This window comes from Mirounga angustirostris, unplaced genomic scaffold (genome assembly GCF_029215605.1).
Source record: "Mirounga angustirostris isolate CCGP_5_RB_7025 unplaced genomic scaffold, mMirAng1.0.hap1 SCAF_8, whole genome shotgun sequence".
Lineage (NCBI taxonomy): Eukaryota > Metazoa > Chordata > Mammalia > Carnivora > Phocidae > Mirounga > Mirounga angustirostris.
In genome coordinates, this window is record NW_026991716.1 from 127,663,588 (window position 1) to 127,684,933 (window position 21,346).

Consider the following 21,346-nt stretch of genomic DNA (forward strand, 5'->3'; position numbering starts at 1 on the left):
AGCCACCATATCTCTTTAGGCTCCTCTTGGTTATGATATTCTCAGACTCGCCTTGTTTTTGCTGACCTTAAGTTTTGAGGGGTACTGGTCAGGTATTTTGTAAAATATCTTTCCATTGTGATTTGTTTAATATCTTTCCCATGAGTCAACTGGGGTTATGGGTTTTTGGAACTAAAACCACAGAGGGGTTCATTTTCATCAAATTCTGTCAAAGGTACATTTTATCAACAGGACTCATCATTGTTGATGTTGACTTTGATCATGTGGCTGAGGCAGTCTGATCAGGTTTCTCCATTGTAAAGTTCCTCTTTACCCCCTTCCCATACTGCAGTCTTTGGATGGAAGTCACTATGCACAGCCCACATTTCAGCAGAGGGAGATATGCTCTTCCTCTTTGTGGGTAGATTTTCTACATAAATTATTTGAAATTCTTTGAATGGGAGATTTGTCTATCCTCCCCTCATTTATTTATTTAATCATTTGTTTATATCAGTATGGACTCATAGATATTATTTTAAGCTTTAAGTTACAATCCAATACTACTTTCTTTTCTTACTCAAATTATTCCAGCTTTGGCCATCAGGAGTGCTTTTATTTGACTCTTATGTCCCTTTGATGTGCCCCTATGATTGTTGTTGTTTTCCAGTACTTTCTTACTTCCTGACAAAATAAGAGGCTCTAGGCTTATCTTGTGTATTTTCTGCCCTAGTCCTAGAATCATCCATTTCTCTAGGGAACCCTGTTCCTTCGATTAGAGAATGGCATTAGAAAACAAGATCTGGGCACTAGGTATGTTTGTTGCTATTGTGGGTGTTGTTTCTAGGCCTTCCGCTAACACTGACAAAGCAAAAAATAGTATACATGTGTATAGGAATCTGTATTTATACATATAAGTATAAAAATTTCTATATAGGTATCCATATGTATATGAAGCTCACACAGGTTCATAAGTGACCTCTGCTACTCTAACCTATTGCCATATGGATCATTCTAGCCTTCTCTTCTTGCTTATTTGTACACTTCCAACCCATTACATTTACATTGGAATCCTGGAATAGAAAATGGACATTAGGTCAAAATCAAGGAAATCTGAATAAAGTATGGACGTTAGTTAAAATAAATGTATATACACACAGATAGATATACATGTGTAGCCAATCTCCACACCAGTGTTTATAGATCTCTTTTTTAATATCTGGATTTTAAGGATGAAAAATAGTGGAACATGTAAAGAAACAAGTATTTAGGTATTACTATTTGGGTTGTTTCCATTTTATTTTTCACCCTTTTTGAAAATGTTGAATACTTACATTTTGCACCCCCCCCCCAAGAAAAACCCCAAAACATCGATTCTATTTATGTAGGTTTTGGAGCTCTCCATTCTGTATCATTGTCTCTTCTTTCTCCAATACCACATTGTCTTGGTTGCTGTAACTTTACAGGAAATCTTGGATAGTGGGAGTTCTCCAACTTTGTTCTTCTTCAGTATTGTGTTGGTTATTCTAGTTCCTTTGCCTCTCCATGTAAATTTTAGTCAGTTCGTTGATATCTACAGAATAGCTTACTGGTCATGATCCTTTCCTCAGTTATTTACTCGGCTCTCAGTAGTTGTTTACCATTTCAAAAATTCAAATTCATTCTTAAAAATTTGCCTCTTCTGTGAAGATATTTGCCCTCAGAATATTTGAACAATTACAACACTATTGGAAAAAATGTATTTGTGCTCCCCAGGTGTTTTGTTTAATGGATAACGCTTATTGGAATGCATAAATTTGAATATTTAAATATTTTAATCCTCTTATTTTTCTTTGATAAACATCTCACTCTACAATGTTATAATATCTACACCCAGGATTGTTGGGAGAGTTAAATAAAGAATTAAATATGCTTAGAGCTTAAAAAGTATTCAATAAATACTACTCATTCTTATAGTTAACTGATTTTCTCATTTGGGGAAAAAGAAAAAACATTGTGCACACTTTAACCTCACATAATAATCTGGTGCAAGATTTATTGTTTAAGTATTGCTTAACATTATACACTTTTAATGCATAATACTGCATTGTATAAAAAGCCCTACTGCCATATAAGTGCATTTAATTTCACCCTAGGATACATTAAACATCTGTGATGTTAAAGTTAATGGATTTTGAGAAAGTATTAAATTTTCATTAAAAGCACAACTTTGTGACTATATAAATGCATACTTTTAAATATCATAAAGTTTGAAAACAATATTGAGAACTTTTATAGATTTTTCTATTGAATGTTTGACAATCAAGTTTGTGTGATATGTTTAAGCAGGATAAGACATAGCATAAAAATCAAATGTCCACAAGCCACAGAATAACCTAGACAGAACACATATGCAAGATTTCTTCCAGTATCCTTAGGTATTATAGCCTGCAAAGAGCCACCTTTTCCATAAGTCATTCTTGGGCTTACTTGGGACTTGGCTCTCATGCTGACACTAACGCTAAGAACAGCCAAGTCAGTGAAGTCAGGAGGATGTTCTGTTAGTTCCTTTCTGGAAGGTTAAGACCCTACACTGAGTGGTACCATTGGATAATTAATATAGTCTATATAATAAATAAGTGTTTTCACCAGAAAACTATTGTAACATGACTCATTATAAAATGAATTAACACATACTACATATCACATTCTTTTATTTTTAAGAGATCTAAAAAGATTTTTGTCAGATATTGTGAAATAACAGTTATTGGTTTAATGTTTAGTTTTAAAAGCCTAATGAGATGTTAGTGTTTTAAAAATAGCATTAATAATAATGATAGACCTCACAATTTATCAAATGCATAAATAATGTTTACAACCTATTAATGGGGGATTATAAGTAAAATATATACATTTTTGTAATAGCTACCTTTCTTTACTTTTTTTTTTAAGATTTTATTTATTTATTTGAGAGAGAGAGAGCATGAGAGGGAGGAGGGTCAGAGGGAGAAGCAGGCTCCCTGCTGAGCCGGGAGCCTAATGCGGGACTCAATCCTGGGACTCCAGGTTCATGACCTGAGCTGAAGGCAATTGTTTAACCAACTGAGCCACCCAGGCACCCAGCTACCTTTATTTTCATAAAAAAAAAAAAGAAACTATTCTTTTATCCAAGTTTTTATCTGATTGAATTGAAATTTATCACTAGGGAAATATAAAAATGCTTATAAGTAAACTTATTTAATTATTTGGTTTTAATATTGTATTTCTTTGGCATCCAGCATGTGTTTTACTATACATATATACATATGTATATATAACTGAGATTAAAGAATGACAATGTTCTTAACATAATTTTTAGAAAAAAAAAACTTGTTCCCCCACATATGGCACTCCTTTAAATTACATTAAAATTGAATCTGGATGCAGTACAAGTGTGAATATTGTTCATGTATCCTACCATGATTAAAAATTCTGACAAAACAGTACACAGCAAAGAAATGTCTTTATTTTTATGGAACCCTAATTGTCTCACTATTAAATCATTTCAGTGACTTTACTCATTTAACAGCTACATTTTGAGTGCCTTCTAGAACCTGGGCCCTACAGTCCAACAGGTACTGGGCCTACAAGGGACAAACACTTCAAGGAGTTCATATTCAGGGGTAGGAAAAAAAATAAAAAGAGATTGAATGTATTATTAGCGGTGACAGAGGTAAGAACTGGAACCAGCTCGGGAACCCCTGAAAAGGAATCACAGCCCCCAGTGGGATAGGTGTTAGTCAGTGCTGGTGTGGATGGAAGGAAAATAAAGAAGCTTCCCAAAAGTGGTGGGACTGATCTTTGGGAGGAGTAGCCTTGGCCCAGCATGGCCAGTGCCAGGAATCCCATATGAAGCAACTGTTTTTAGACTTTGGACAGTGGGTAGCACAGGAGCAACTGAAACTCTCATAAATTACCCACAGTAACGTAAACAGATTCAGCCAATTTGGAAAGCAGTTTGGCAGTTTCTTATAAAATTAAAGATGCATTAATCTAATCTATGACTCACCAAATCCACATCTAGGTATTCATCAAAAAGAAAAAGAAGAACATATGTCCACAACAGACTTGTATAAACACATTGGAATTGAAAGATAAGGCTTTAGTATAGAGGAGGATACCAGAGGCAGGGACATTGGGTAGGAGACCAATGTCATGTCCAGGTGAGAGGTGATGATGGTTGAACATAGTAAGTACAGACGTGAAGAGATGAACTGGGGACATGTTTTGAAAGTGGAATGATCAGGACCTTTTAAATGATTGATTTTGGTAGAAGAAAGTCAAAGATGTGTGAGCACCACAATCTATATGACAATTCGTGTTGTAGCTTACGTAGGTGTGTATATATATCACAGACAGAAAGGAGAATCAAATATTAGATTGTATAGAGAAAAGTATTCAGAACATATTCATGTGTTAACATTTACTGACTTATTTATTGAAGTATAATTTACGTATGGTGAAATGCACAAATCTTGCATTTTATATAGTTTGATGAGTTTTAGCACGTGCTTAAATTTATTATTAAAAATCTTCATCAGCCCCCACTGTCCACATGCCTGTGCCTCAAGGCATATAACATTTAAAAGAAGATAATCCTTGGGGTGCCTGGGTGGCACAGATGGTTAAGCGTCTGCCTTCGGCTCAGGTCATGATTCCAGGGTCCTGGGATTGAGCCCCGCATCGGGCTTCCTGCTCCGCGGGAGGCCTGCTTCTCCCTTTCCCACTCCCCCTGCTTGTGTTCCCTCTCCTGCTGTGTCTCTCTCTGTCAAATAAATAAATAAAATCTTTTAAAAAAAATAAAAATAAAAAATAAAAGAAGATAACCCTAAAGTGTACTAGACTACATGTTTTATGTTTATAATCCCGTGCAATCTTTGTCACAACCCCGTGGAGTGAGTGCATTACTCACCTCCACTCTGTGGATGAGATAGCTGATAGATTTGTGAAGCAGTGTGCCCAAAGACACAGAGCCAGCAAGTAACCAAGTCGGGTAATGAATCTATGTTGTCTGACTCTGGAGCCCAAATACAAGTCCACTATACACACTGCCTCTCTTTACGACCTGCCTCTAGCCTTTGTTACCCAAGCTAGCCTTCTACCTCAGTCCCGGGCACCCACCCTCCTTCCACACCCAGCTTCCTGCGTCCTTTTACACCTCCATCCTTTCGTTCCTGTGGCTCCTGAAGCTCTCACTCCTTCTGACTTGCGGACTTTTTCCTTCAGGTTCCCACTCAAGTGTCACTTCCCTAGGCAAGCATTTCCTGAGTCCTAGGTGGAGCGGCACCCATGGCTCTGTTCAGCCTCAGCCCATCGGTCATGGGTCCACTCTCATATTCGCCATTTTTTTATTTTAAAGACGTTTGTGTATTTTTGTCTCCTCATGGGAGCTCCTCCAGAATGGACTGGCTTCCTCATCTTTGTTTTTTCCCAGAACTTAACTGTACAAAGAAAAAGGTTCATAACAATTGTTTGTTGAGTAAACCAATGTTTTACTGTCAGACAATCTAATATCAAAGTTGCATTTGCGTAATCCTGATCTCCCACAGCCAGTGATCTGTCAGACAGTAATAAAATGGTTTGAAGCTCTGCCGAAAAACTCAAAAATCAAAAAAGAGAGAAAAAAGTGGTGGGGGGAGAGTGTCCTGTTTCCTGGGCTGAGGAGCATTATATTACTCTTTAACAGCATGGTAGAAGGTGGAATTTTCTGAGAGCTTAAAATGATTGGTTGAGATATTAAGCTGCTTTGCCGGCTGTTCAAAAACTGGATTGCTCCCAGCATATAAATAAATACTCTTATGTCCCTACAAAATCCTAGACCTTGAATGGCATATTGGATTAGAGCCAAATGAAAAAGAAAGAATTGTTATAAACAGATGCTGAGATTAAAAACGTGCATTCAGTAACTACCTATGGTGAGTTCAAATAATCTTTCCAAGCATACACATAGAAAATTAAATAGAATGCTTGCAATCTTTTTTTTTTTTTTAAGATTTTATTTATTTATTTGAGACAGAGAGAATGAGAGACAGAGAGCATGAGAGGGAGGAGGGTCAGAGGGAGAAGCAGACTCCCTGCCGAGCAGGGAGCCCAATGCGGGACTCGATGCGGGACTCGATGCGGGACTGGATCCGGGGACTCCAGGATCATGACCTGAGCCGAAGGCAGTTGCTTAACCAACTGAGCCACCCAGGCGCCCTAGAATGCTTGCAATCTTAAAGGAACTAAAACCTAGACCTCAGTGGAGTTTAATCCTACTCTTCAGTCTTTCCCTTTTATCCTTTTAGGTGAAGCTTATTGCAAAGAAGGGTCAATTGCTTGTCATTTTAGCAATTTCTATGCCAATTATATCAATGTAACATCTTTAGTACTTACTCGTGTGATATTTGTTAAAAGAAATGTTCACTAATGTGTGTGCTTCCGGTAATTTTGGGGGGAAACAAATGAAAATTAATTAGCAACCTATTGTAATAGTGAGTCGGAAATATTTGGATTTAAATTTAGTACTGCTACTTTTCAGCCACATTACACTGGGTCACTTATTCAGACTTTCTTAGTGCAATTTCAATATCTGTAAGAGAAAAATTGTTCCACTCCTTTCAAACTCTTCATGTGAAGATTAAATAAGATCAGGAATATAAAGTACATATCATGATACTGGATATTTAACACAAGTCCTCAAATACATTAGTTACTTTTTATTAATGGCAAAAAGCTATGGGTTTTGTGTACCTTTAATTTCGTAAATGCACCTGATTTCTCCTCATTCAAGATATCATTCAACAAAAATTTTTTAAGCATTTATTTTTTGTATCTAGCCATACAAGAGAGAAAATTGAAGTAAAGGTGTTTGTTCTCACCTCAATCTACTTTATAAGGTAGCTATGGTTTCTGTTGAAATTTAATGTTTCATATTTATTTTTTTATTTTATGATTTTTAAAATTTATAATTAACACACAGTGTTATATTAGTTTCAGGTGTACAATACAGTGATTCTACAATTCTATACATTACTCAGTGCTCATGAGGATAAGTGTACGCTCAATTCTCTTTGTCTACTTCATCCATCCCCCCTCCATCTTCCCTCTGGCAGCCACAATTCTGTGAATTTAAGAGTCTGTTTTTTGGGGGCACCTGGGTGATTCAGTCATTAAGCGTCTGCCTTCGGCTCGGGTCATGATCCCAGGGTCCTGTGATCGAGCCCCACATCAGGCTCTCTGCTCAGCGGGAAGCCTGCTTCTCCCTCTCCCACTCCCCCTGCTTGTGTTCCCTCTCTCACTGTGTCTCTCTCTGTCAAATAAATGAATAAAATCTTAAAAAAAAAAAAAAAGTCTGTTTTTTTGTTTGTCTTTTTTTCTTTATTCATCTGTTTTCTTAAATTCCACATGAGTGCAATCATATGGTATATGTTTTTGTCTGACTTATTTCGCTTAGCATCATACTCTCTAGGTCCATCCACGTTGTTGCAAATGGCAAGATTGCATCCCTTTTTATGGCTGCATAATACTCCTCTGCATATGTGTGTGTGCGCAAGCACACATGTGTCTACCACTTCTTCTTTATCCATTCATCTATAGATGGACACTTGGTTTGCTTCCATATCTTGGCTATTGTAAATAATGCTGCAATAAACATAGGGGTGATGTATCTTTTCAAATTAGTGTTTTCATTGGGCAAATACCCAGTAGTAGAATTACTGGATCATATGGTAATTCTATTTCTTAATTTTTTGAGGAACCTCCATACTGTTTTCCACAGAGGCTGCACTAATTTGCATTCCCACCAACAGTGCACAAGGTTTTCTTTTTCTCCACATCCTCGCCAATACTTGCTATTTCTTTGTGATCTCATTGTGATCTTGATTTGCATTTTCCTGATGATTAGCGATGTTGAGCCTCTTTTCATGTGTCTGTTGGCCACCTATATATCTTCTTTGGAAAAATGTCTATTCAGGTTCTCTGCCCATTTTTTAGTTGGATTAACTGGGGGGTTTTTTTGGTGTTGACTTGTACAAGTTCTTCATGTATTTTGGATAGTAACCCCCTATCAGATATATCATTTGCAAATATCTTCTCCCATTCAGTCAGTTGCCTTGTTATTTTGTTGATAGTTTCCTTCACTGCGCCAAAGCTTTTTATTTTGGCATAGTCCCCATAGTTTAATTTTGCTTTTGTTTCCATTGCCTGAGGAGGAATTTTCATTTATATTTGTACTTCTGGTAATATTCATTACTGGCCAGATTCATGAAGTATGAACAGTAGCCACTTGTAAATACCCATGTGCAGGCATAAGATCTTCCATTTCCATTATGAGTATCAACAGTGGATGTCTTTGTCAATGTCAACTATTGCCCTACCTGATCTTAGCTATTCTTACATAAAACTCATGTTGCTAAGTTTTATTTATTATATTAACTTATGGGAATGAAAGTCAAACTTCCTTTATTTGAAATGATAATAATTAATGAACTTGAACAGACCCAGTATAGGGAAAGTTGGATGATAATAATGCATATGTGAGGAGAAAAAAAGAAGAGAAAAAAAAATCTCAAAATCGATGTATTATTTCAAGCTGGTAAGCATCTATCGAACATTGAACTTGTGTGCCCAGCTCTGTATTAGATCCTAAAGACACACACAGATGCACAGATGAAATGTGGGAGCCTCCTTTCACTGTACAAGCAGTGACAGCAGAAACTAAGGAAGGGTATTGACTGGGACCTAAAAATTTCTAGAATTTCTTGCCAGGAATCGTGCAAATAGGTCAAAATTAAAAATACCAGAGGAGTTCTTCCAGTTCTCTGGCCTCAGGTGGAGGAGCACCATCAATGGGAGGAGATAAAAGATAAAAGGTAACAAATCTCTGTAAAGTTCTGGAATTCACCAGGGAAGAATGGACCTGCAGTACTATTGGGTAGCATACTGCACAGCCTCGGATTCTTCCTTACGATCAGCTGGATCAGGGCAACCGCAGCATTCATCTGGGGACTACAGCAAGCGAGACAGTATCTGCGTCATAGAGACATGACAGCAGCCAAGGGGACAAACCAGGAAGAGTCATGATTGTGCCTGGAATGGAGCCCCATCCACAAGGAAGACAGTGACAGAAATGGTACCTACACACTGGTCCTTCCAGACTCTTCAGTCTGCTGGTGGGTGTGTCAGTGGGGTATGCTTACACTAGTAAGACCTCCGTGGGCAAGATGATAACTGAAGCTCTAGTGACAGTTAGGAACACCAAGAGGAAGCCACTCCAATGTAAGGGTAGACACCGGGGCTTGGGTCGACTGCTTCTTATTCATTAATGAGAAAACATATAAAATGAGCCCCCTTCCCTACCCCCACCACCATATTCATGGTGAGTAATTTGCTACCACTTCTAGTCACAAAGAACCCCCATCACTGGTGCCTGTCAGAGTGAAAGTAAAATTGGAGATATGAGTTGCCTGGGTTGTGATCTGTTGGTGTGATCCCATGTGCCTGTTTGACTCATGGCCCCAACTCTGGGGACTACTTTCCCCCCAATCCCACCCCCCCGTCTGCTGGGACTCTGCTGTCCTGTTGTTCTCTGACCTCTAGTCGTGCGTGCTTCATCATTTCTAAACTTCTGCCTGACTTGTACCTTTTAATTAGATCCTTCTAGATGATTGTTGGCTTCTGGCCCACATTTCCTTTTCCCTGTTGCTTTACTTGTTGAGTTTTTTTTTGCAACCCACCCCCAACTTGCCCAGCTTTTGAGATCCTTCCCAGCCAAGCACTGTGTCATCCTCTCAGCTACTCTGAAAATGCTATATGCTGAACTCTGTCCCCTCCCTACAAATTCTTATGTGGAAGCCCTAACCCCTGCCTGGTGCTATGGGATTTGGAGCTGGAGCCTTTGGGAGGTACTCAGATTTCAGTGAGGTTGAGCATGGGGCCCTGCACCCTCAGAGAGGACACAGAGAGAAGGTGCCTTCTGTAAGCAGGAAGAGAGCCTTCACCAGGAATGTAATCCGTGACACCTCATTTTAGGATTTCCCAGTCTCCAGAACCATGAGAAATACATTTCCATTGTTTAAGCCACCCAGTCTATAGTATTTTATTATAAGAACCCTAGCTGCTTAATATAGAGAAGACCTTAAAGATGAAGAAAACAAGACTCCGAGAACATAAGCACTTTGTTTCAGAATTTAGTTTGGTTAGTATTCTGACTAAAAAGAAAAAAAAAATCCTTACTCTTTTCACCACACAGTACTGCACAAAAAATTGGACAATTTGCCCCATCCTCATATTGCCATTACTGGAATGAAGATAAGGGTTAAATTATTCATCTTCCTTGTGGTTAAGACATTGAGGACTACAACCTTAGACATCCTATATTTAAGTGTGTTTTTGTATTTTACTTGCATCTCTATCTAGGACTTATCCTTCCTTTCCATTATACATGCATAAAGATATGTATATCCAAGCTACTTCTAAATCATTGGACTGTAGGACTTAAGCCTACTGACTTTCCATTCCTTAGCACTTAGCTACCACACCAGACAAGAGTGGTATCACTTAGATAATATTTTATTGTGAGAATTTTATGCCCTATTTTGGTCACATTTTGGTGAAATAGAAAATGCAAGCAGGAAAATAGGAATAAAGATTTGATCCTCAATTTTCCCTTAGCAACCTTGAATATGTTCTGAAAGAAGAGGCTTTTTTCTCGAGAGACCAAAATGAGAAGCCAGCCAAGCAGTTAACATCATCCCTTGGGGAACCATGGGGGAGACTAGGCCAGGTTCCATGAAAGGCAGAAGGCCTCTATCTATTGGGGGCCAGCCATGCAGCAACTGCGGTCATTAATACAGTCCTATATCTTGTACGGCCTCTAGGTGACTGAGTCTTAGCTTGTCATGTCACTAAGAGGGTATTCTAGTTCTAAGGAATTATCAGAATTAACTTCTGATCTCTGGGGTTGTGCCCGTTAGGAAAATGGCTTGTTTAAAATTTGGTTTTAAGCCAAACTTCAAATATTTTATTTTCCCAGTTTAAAAAAAACCTTAAGTGCATGGGTAATAAAACAGTTAATGTTATTTAATCAGCTATATATAAAATCCAAGTCCTCTCTTGGTTTGACGTGGTTTTGCTTAAGTCAGCAGTTTGAAAACAGAGCTACAGATTTCTAAGCCTACCCATGGCAGTGATGACAAAATGATCCTCTCCCTTTTAGAAGGCATGTGGCCGAGACCAAAGCCCAGCTGACTCATGCTGAGTAGTCCTTTTAAAAGATGAGAATTCTATTGAATAATTTTGTTATTTATTTATAAATGGCAGAAGCAAAGTTTATGATGGTAGGATTTAATTGTGTCTTGGATTGCATGTAGAGCAAGTTATGGCAAAAAATAGAATCTTGTAGTAAAACAGGCATTTATCACCAGTATCACTGATCAGTCCTAAGGACCTATGCTTACCTTCTTTTTTTTTTCTTGCCTTTTGTCAGAATGGGGATTTTCTTTTTATTTCTCTGTCTTCAGTATTTTCTTCATGGTGATTGCTCTGTAGGTAGATGGTGTTTGCAGAATCTAAAAATTCTCAGCTCCTTTCTTTCACGTGGAAATGTCAATCTCATCCAGAAAGTTAGGTCTGGGACACATTATGGAGATTCAGCTGCTGTAGGCTGAGTGTGGTGACCCCATCCCCATCCCTGCCGAGTGGAGGAGAGCACCTCAACAGAGGAACCACTCTTGTGGAGAATGTGCCACATTCTCTGCCCTGGGGTCATGGGTGACCAGTAAGACTGGGTTTCCAAAGCTGATGTCACCTGGGGGTAAGGGAAACTCAGAGAATATTGAGTTTCATATGATTTTCTTTTTAAAGAATAAATATAATTAATGCAAATATGGAGGTAATAGATTCAGAGAATTTATCAATTATTGGGGTGAAAAAAATTAAATAGGGAACAATGTCCTTCATTTCGTGTATTGCATATGGCTGTGCATGGAGATGAGATTTCACTTCCTTCTTGGATTCAGGTTATTGGAAGTATGTTTTTAACTCTAAGTCTATATCAGGATTTCTCAACCTTGCACCATTGACATTTGAGGCTAGCTCATTCTTTGGTGTGGAGGGCTGTCCTGTGCATTGTAGGATGATTCACAGCATCTCTGGCCTTCACTAAACTAGATGCCAATAGGACCCACCCCCTTTCCCCATCCAGCCATGACAGCTAGAAATGTCTCCAGACATTGCCAAATGTCCTCTAAGGGTGAAATCACCCCCTACTGAGAAACACTGGTTCTATTTTTTGAGTATACAGACTTTTAATTATTCATCTGTGTATTCCAGGTCCCTAGCAGTGGCTACCTCTAGCATTTACTTGGCAAATGTCCATTGAATGATTAAATGGAAAGTTGAAACTAATATATTTATGTATGTAACCATTTTTTGTGCCTGAGTATATTAATGTTTTTTTTTAAAGAGAAGTCTTATGATACCTATTTTTTCTAGGAAGTTTTGACCAGGATAATAATTTTAATGTAATTAATTTCTATTTATTACTTATAATTACATAGTTATATAATAAATTTGTATTGTATCGATAGATTCCTATGAATTTCACAGACACTTGTGTCAACATATTTATCATTCCTTCTGAGGATAACATGCATCTGGTCCTATTAAAGTGATATTCTGTGTCTTCCAGAAAGGTAGGCGAAAGTGTCCTAGTCCTACCTGACCCTCAGGGACCTATGACCTGGAAGCATCTGAGGTGTGGTGCTGGCTTGCCCCCCTCCATGGGGGCAGCATGACAGTGAGATGGAGGTGGCTCTGACTGCTTCCTGGGGAATATTATGATTCTGAGTGACCTGCAGAAGAAATTGAGGCAGTAGATAAAGATGGGAGAAAAGCTTTTAGGGTTAGCACCTTCATCACAGCCATTTAGCAGACACAAACAGGCAACCATCAGCACGCCAGCTATAACATAACCAACATGTGGGGAGGGCATACTATGTGCCAGGCACCGTTCTAGGAACTGTACTTGATTTACGCATTTAGTCCTCACAACAAAGGCACAGGGAAGGTACTCGTATTATCCCCATTCTACAGAAAAGAAAACTGTAGCATAGAGAAGTTAGTTAATATCATACATTAATTCGGTAGATATTATTGGCCGTACATACCACCTGCCAGGCGTTGTGGATACAATACAATGCATTCATATTGGATACTTTTTTTTAATTAATATATAATATATTATTTGCTTCAGGGGTACACTTGTTTCTCAAATTCCTCGTATCAGTGAGATCAATCATATGATACTTGTCTTTCTCTGATTGACTTATTTCGCTTAGCATAATACCCTCTAGATCCATCCATGTCATTGCAAATGGCAAGATTTCAATTTTTTGATGGCTGCATAATATTCCATTGTATATATACACCACATCTTCTTTATCCATTCATCTGTTGATGGACATCTAGGCCCTTTCCATACTTTGGCTATTGTAGACATTGCTGCTATAAACATTGGGGTACATGTGCCCATTCGGATCACTACATTTCTGTCTTTGGGGTAAATACCCAATACTGCAATTGCTGGGTCATAGGGTAGCTCTATTTTCAACTCTTTGAGGAACCTCCATACTGTTTTCCAGAGTGGCTGCACCAGCTTGCATTCCCACCAACAGTGTAGAAGCGTTCCCCTTTCTCTGCATCAGATACTTTTCTTGACCTCAGAACTTGTATCTGTCTGGTAGAGGAGATTTTTATCTTTATTTTTGTTTTTATTATTCTTTTATTTATTTAGAGAGCATATGAGTCGGGGGAGGAGGCAGGAGATATGGGGCTGAGGGAGAGGGAAAGAGAATCTTAAGCAGGCTCCATGCTGCATGGGGCTCAATCTCACAACCCTGAGATCATGACCTGAGCCAAAATCAAGAGTCAGCCACTTAACCGACTGAGCCACCCAGGAGCCTCCTGGTAGAGGAGATAATTGAATATACAAAGTACCAAGTCAAACATGTTAAATGCTATAAAAGAGGAAATAATAAGGTGTTATGTTGCTTGCTGTACAATCTTGGGCAAGTTATGTAACTTCTCTAAACCTGTTTTGTCATCTCTAATACTGGGATAATAATATTACCTTATGTGGTTGTTAGAAGTACAATGTCTGGCATATATAGTAAGAACTTAATAAATGTTATATAGTAGTAAAGTAATAATAGGGGAGATTATTTGTATTTGGGTGTACCAGAGCTTTCTGGAAGATACTATCTTAATTGAAACTTGGAGGATTGGCCACAGGTAACCATCTGCTAACAGAGAAAAATCCATTCTTACTAAAGGACATAATACAAACTAAAGAAGAGTGCAGGAAAACTCAGAAAACAAGAAAAGCCTAAGGTTTGGTTTCCTTGTGGCATGAAAGAATATAGGAAAAGAGGAGGCAAAAGGTAGGTTGAGGCCATAGCATTACGTTAACCTCAGGCTAAGGAATTTGGAACTTTTCATTGGGCAGTGTGGAGCAGAATAGAAGAGGAAGAGTGCATTAGGAATATTTGTCTGCTGTTGACATGCAGGATAGAACTGAGTGGAGGGGAGCGGCGTCTGGGGCACAGTCAGAAAGAAGCCACCGCACTGGAGTATCCAGAAGGGGCTGTGAAGCCTCGTCTCTGCTAATGGCCCAGAGAGTGGCAGGAGAGGGAGACAGGGTCATTCGGATGCTAGAATTGACTGGATCTGCTGGAGTTGGAGGAAGGAGTTGTCACAAGGCAAAAAGACCAACAGAGAACTTTAGATACTGAGAAATGAATAACTGGAAGGATTGTATAGTGATAATGAAGATCCAGAAAGCTCCAATATAATGTGTAGGGGTTGGATTGCTAATGAGATTACCTTTTGACATCTTGAGTTCCAGGTACCATCTGTTTGGGGACATGCAACAAACAGATACCCTTTCCAAAATGAAAACGGTAGCTGGAGATAGAGATCTAGAAGTTGTTTAGGCTGATGTAGTGGTTGGAACTGGAGAAAGGATACAGGATGTCATTCCGCGGAGGGTGTGGAGTCGAGCAACCAATAGCAGTGCCTGAAGAGAACACAGAGGTCAGAAGGGTGATGAGAAGAGACCCAAGGGAGAGGAGGCCGTGAAGCCCAGGGTGGAGAGTGAGTCCGGAAAGTGGGGTTGGAAATTGATGCAGATATTTCAGAAAGGCGGAGGTGGAGGAGAAGGACCAATTGGGCTGGACATGGGATTGGGCAGCTAGGATTAAATTTACCTTGAGAGCAAATTCTTCTGTGACTGAGGCAGAAATTCTGTGGCAAGTAAGGAAGGGGTGTTGGGGGAGAAGGCTACAGTGGTTCTGTGGGATAGGGTGGAGATCCTGGGAAACTTCCAGTCTTGGAGTGTCAGTCTTTGAAAAGAGGGTGCGCAGGAATATATGAGTGTGTGTGCAGAGAAGAATACAGTGCGTGGAAGCATCCATGACCTATTTCAGCAGTCTTCACTCATTGCCATATGGGAATGTGAGTCCAGTGTTGCTAGGAGTGTGGATTTTTCAAAAGAAACAGACAATCTAGCTTTTTTTCTTCTTTTTTGATGGGAAATTTGCACATTTTAAAATGTTGGCTCAAATTTTTAAAAACCCTGTCTAACCCAAACTAAACATGTCCATGGGTGAGATATGGCTCATAAAGCTGTCTTCTCTGGTAGAGATCATGAGCTCATGAAAGTTCTCTGTGAAGAAGAAAAGAGAGGTTGGCTTATCACAAGCACTGGATAAATATTTGCTGGATTAGAAACAAGGTTGTGAGTTGATGATTTTTAAATAGGAGGAAATGTAGGGCTCTGCTTTAATGTAGCTGTGATAATCTATGTCTTAGATATGTATGATAGCTAAAAGAATGCTGGAAAATTAAACTATAAGACATTTCTAGTCAAAAATTTATTATTTCGCTGTCAATATTGACTTCTCATTACCTATGAATGTGATTGTCTTCGCCCCACTGGTAATTGGCGGCGACAGTAGAACATAGATAAGTCTGCCTTATCACTGTATTAGCACCATTGAAGGTTAGTAATTATTAGAACTTTGAGAATCACACCATTCAATCAGTAGGTAGGCACACCTTATCTGTTCTTTGTAATATATTTGGAAATAGTCAAATTTTTCTGAGTTAAAGTGTTAAAGCATGGACTTTATATGAGGCACAAGTAGATGGGAAGGTCAAGGTCATAAACATGAACAGATGCGTATAAAGTGTTTCTGTTCAGGGTAATTTCTTTAACTTTAGGCAAACCGTTCACTTATCAGTCTTTGTCTTCCCCTAAGTACATTATTCTGCTCAAATTCAAGTAGAATTGAAATTATAAATAGTGTACAGTCCAGGCATAGAGACTGGTCAATTACTGAAAGTATTTTGTGACTACAATTTGGGAAATTGTAGTAATCCTTGTCTATGGACTTGCCTGTGTGTTTTTTCCCCCGAAGATGCAAGATCTAGATCAGAATATATGTCTTCTGGGTAAGTATTGTCACCCTTTGACAGGGGAGAAAACTGAGGCTCAGCAAGGTCAGGTCACCTGCCTAAGGGTCAGTCACACCAGAAGTTATGGAGCTGGGATGTAACAGGCTGATTTCAAGGCCTGTATTGTGAGATGCTTTAACCAAATTAACCTCTGAGCAACTTGCTCCATTGAGTTTTGCAAATAAAACTCACTTTCTTCTTTAAAAAACCAGTAGTTCTTCTGCTCTAGCCTTTGGGAATGGGCCTACTTTTCATTTTCCTAAAAGAAACTGCAGAAGTTACTCTTTGAACTCAGTACCAGTCATTTCCAAGGGGAAGTTTTTGGTTGTACAGCCAGGCCTAAGTTTTCATTGTAAAGGCTATGGGACTTTTAATTTATTATCTCTCTCTTTTTTTTTTTTTTCCCTAAAGCATTTTGTTCAATTACCATTTTGTTGCTGGGGTTGTCCATGTGTGAAATCCTAGAAGGAGAAGTGTCTTCGCCCCACCATTTTTCTGTCTGTATTCTTTGCCCTGTTATTTCTCTCCTTACAGTCAAAGTTCTTACACAGGTCCTATTTTTCAGGATATATGCAGCTTGGAAGGGGATTTTTAAGACCATAAATAATTAACCTATTCTTTTATGAAGCTTCAAAAAAATGCCTACAATTGTATCAGGCAGGGGGCCCAATTGAAAGCATGAGTATGCTTTATTTTTTTTTCTCCAGAAGCTCAAATGTATCTCTGCTCTTTGTCATGGATGAAAAGGAGCATCTAGGGTTTTGTCTTTTAGCTAAATGTGTGTGTGTATTTGAATGCAAAGACATAAATATTTAAATATGTAATATGTAAGTATATGCACATATATCCAATTGTAGCCTATGTATCCCTTTAGACAGATGTTAATGAAATGATAAATATTAATACTTTCCAGGTATATAACTTCGTAGGACTTGACTTTTTTTAGGCAAAAATATGTTTCTCTGAAACCACACCACACAGACTAAACATCTGTTTTAAAGTGTGTTAAAATCCAGCAACTCAATGTCAATTGGATCTGGCTTTATGGTATTGCTTGCTTGATTATGGCTCTCACTGGGGGAGGAGAGCTTTCAGATATCATCCAAACCTCCAGAGTACCATTCAAAGCAGCTGGTATTCTATATATTACATAATTATGAAGCACACAGTGTAGTTTAGAATACTTAAGAGGCACTAGGGGCCCACTTCTCAAAATATTTACAGCCTTTTATTCTTCTAAAAACAATAATTTGCATGCCTAAAATGATATGTGTACCTTTGCCATGCAAATTTTCTTTGGCTTCTTTCTTCTGGTGAAACTTGCTCTGCAAATATCCATGTTTAGCAATGAATAGGCCAGAGGGAGATGTCACTGGCAAGAAAGGAGGTCTTTGAACATTTTCCCCAAATTCTGAGAATTCAGGGGGAAATGACGAAGGTCTGAGTGAAGGACTCACTGTGAGAAGAGGTATGAACTCTGAGGAGAGGTTCTGAAAGCAGGTGTCAGCCTTTGCATGAAAGGGGTGATTGGGGCTGCCTATCCAGTAGGCCAGCTCTGGCCATTACCCAGATTTAGAAGAACATTAAGAAAATCGTTGCTTTTGTGTAGATCCCACAGTGAGGTATTAAGGCAAGTCCTCACGCCTGGGGCTGTTTAAGTGACCATTGTTAGGGCTCAGCAAAACTGCACATGCAGTGGGCTCCTCGTGTCCACTTCTGCCTCTCCAACTCTCTTCTACCTTTTAGGACCTCATGCGGTCAGCTACTCACTTAACATACTTGAATCACACCTACTATGTGCCAGGTGCTGTGCTGGACAATGGGAATATAAAAATAAATGTGATAATGTCGTCCTTCCAAGACATGAGTGTTGAAGAGTCGGAGGAAGACATAATTCAGTGTGTCCAGCTGTCCATGCCATGGCCGTGAAAAGCACATATAGAAATAGTAAGGGCCCTGGGGGGGGGGGCGGGGTGTTCACCTCTAACTTAGGTAGCAATCATGATGAGGAAGGGCTTTGCGAAAGGAAATTGTTCTAGAAAGAGGTGGAGGCATGGAAACCATGGGAGGGTTTGGGGACAGAAGGGAATGACATGTGCTAATATATATTTTTTTAATAACACTGTCTTTTAGCAAAGTACTTTGGAGCTCTCCTAAGCTACCTTATTTCTCCTGAGTGGTCTCTGTGTGTTAGGGATCAGGGGCTTGGTCTTTATTGAAAACATCCCAGAGGGTAGTACTACCATCTTGGTGGAATAGAGCCTCTCCCAAAGGTCGGGTGGGGGCTGAATATCTTGGGTCAGTAATGCACCGTTTATCCCCAAAATAAAACTGGTAGTAGCGTATTTAATCTGGCCTTGATTCTATTCTGAAAGAGATGATTAAAAATAGGCAAACTTCCACAGTGGATTAAAAGTACCCAGGCTCCTTTTGGAACTCAAGCTTAGTCTGGTCCTCTTGTTTATGGAACTGTGCTAATAAAAATACATTATAAAGAGACATAAGTAACTGGGTCAAAGTATTGATTAATTATATATATATACATATATGTGGTCTTAAAATATTAAATGTGTACATAATATATACCAAATATAAAATATTAAATATATACAAAGTACTTAGGGAATATTATCACATATAAAAGGCAAGAAATGGGCCAGAATCTTAATGATGGTTATCTTTGAGCACAGTATTACTAAAGACATTTATTTTCTGTGATTTTCTGTATCTTGGTGAAATTCTATACAATGAAACTACATTGATTTCATAAACAGAAAAAAATATTTTTTCCTATAGGGAGTAAATTGTGAAAGTAGTAAATTAAAGTTTCCCTTCAGGAAAGGAGAGTTCCTAGAAGGCAATCTTCTGTGACCAGCCTGGCCTGAAAGTCATGCCCCAAAGATGATATCGTTTCTACTCTATCCTGTTGACTCATTCAGCAAGAGAGCCTACTGCATTCTGATACCAAGATCTAAAAGATAATTTGAGCCCCTCTCGTCTAGTTCAGGAAAGATACATGGAGACAAAAACATGCAAAGATACCTAACAGGCCTAATAAAGAATGATCAAGTGACAAAGAGAAAGTGCTTAATTAAAATGGAAACCTTGCCAAGTTCATCCCTAATTTCCTTGGATCTGGAAGGCTTTGCTCCAGACTTCCTGCCAGACTTCACTTCTTTCATCATCATCATAGTTAAATGTTCTCTTGAGTGCCATATACCTTCCTGCCATGATGGAAATGCCCCAAGAGCTGCATTATGTCCTATTCATATTTATATGCCCCACAATGCCTTGAACACAGTAGAAATCCAACACATATTTATGGAACAAGTGAATGGTCCAGTATTGTGTGAGGCTAACACACATAGCAGTAAGAGAAAATATTTCACTTCAGGCTCAAGCAAACTGTTTATGTAGTATTGAAAGAAAGTGGCTATTTCTGATCTCAGCAAGGATTGATGGATTGATTGATTGATGCCTCTTCTCTTGTCGTGTGGCAAGGGAAGAGGTTTTTTCATAAAGTTAGTGGCCTCTGACATGCACCACCATGGCTTCTTTCTCATTAAATAGTCTGTTGTACCAGCTAAGATCATGTGACCTGTTGTGCAGGGAAAACAAAGTTGCTCTTGGAAATATGGCAAGACAGAAATTTCTCTTTACTAAACCATAGTTATAGGGTTTATAGAAAGATGCTACCCAGAAAACAACTGTTTGTGAAGGGCTTGGAGAGAATCATTATAACCTCTGTGGGAGGCTGGTTTTCTGTGTGGTGCCCAGAACTGCGTGGACGATGAATCTGTGTACCAGCTCACAGAGCCCGACACCCCTGTCATGAGTGTTATCATTCAATTTTCACACAGCAAGAGTGACAGGAGCTAATTGTTTGGCCCCGGTTTGTGTCCTGCCAGTCCCATGAAGTTGACTATTTTGCATAATAACCTGACTGGCTGGGTGAAGCTCCAATAATCCAGTTCCTAAGCCTGTAACTAGGATGTGCCAGAAAGGTTGGTTCCATATGGTGAAAAGAAAAGACATTTCAGGAAGAAGAAATCTTTCCAAAATTTTCTGTAAAAAAGTACAGCTTATTTTTTGGAAGATACTCTACTTCTAGTACATATCACATGAAGGTAATAATATTGTGAAGGTGTGTGCATATGTATGTGGATACACACATGTGCACACGCACATTCATGCATGCACATCTCTTCAGTGAAATAAGCCAAATCATTTTGAGCATTGAATAGATAAGAACTTGAGTTCTAGAGATCTTCCAGTGAAAGGTGATATTATATGGAATTGAACCGATTCTGTGGTCCATTTTGGAGAATGAAATTGATAGGGTTTGGTTTTTTTTTTTTAATTTTTTTTATTTTAAAGATTTTATTTATTTATTTGACAGAGAGAGACACAGTGAGAGAGGGAACACAAGCAGGGGGAGTGGGAGAAGGAGAAGCAGGCTTCCCACGGAGCAGGGAGCCTGATGCAGGGCTCGATCCCAGGACCCTGGGATCAGGACCTGAGCCGAAGGCCCACGCTTAATGACTGAGCCACCCAGGCGCCCCGGTTTTTTGTTTTTTGTTTTTTGTTTTCATTAAAATAATGCTTGATATTTTAGTGTGCTGGACAAAGGAGCATGAAGAAAATATTTTGGGGTTGATGCATACGTTCACTGTCTTGATTGGGGTGATGGTTTAACAGTCTCATACATATAGTCAAAACTTAGCAAATTGTATACTTTAAATATGTGCAGTTATTGTATGTTAATTATACTTCAATAATAAAAACACAACTTTAGTGTACTGGGCTGGAAGGCTCCTGTACACATCTCTCAGGAAGTGTTGCATAAGACAACCGGTGT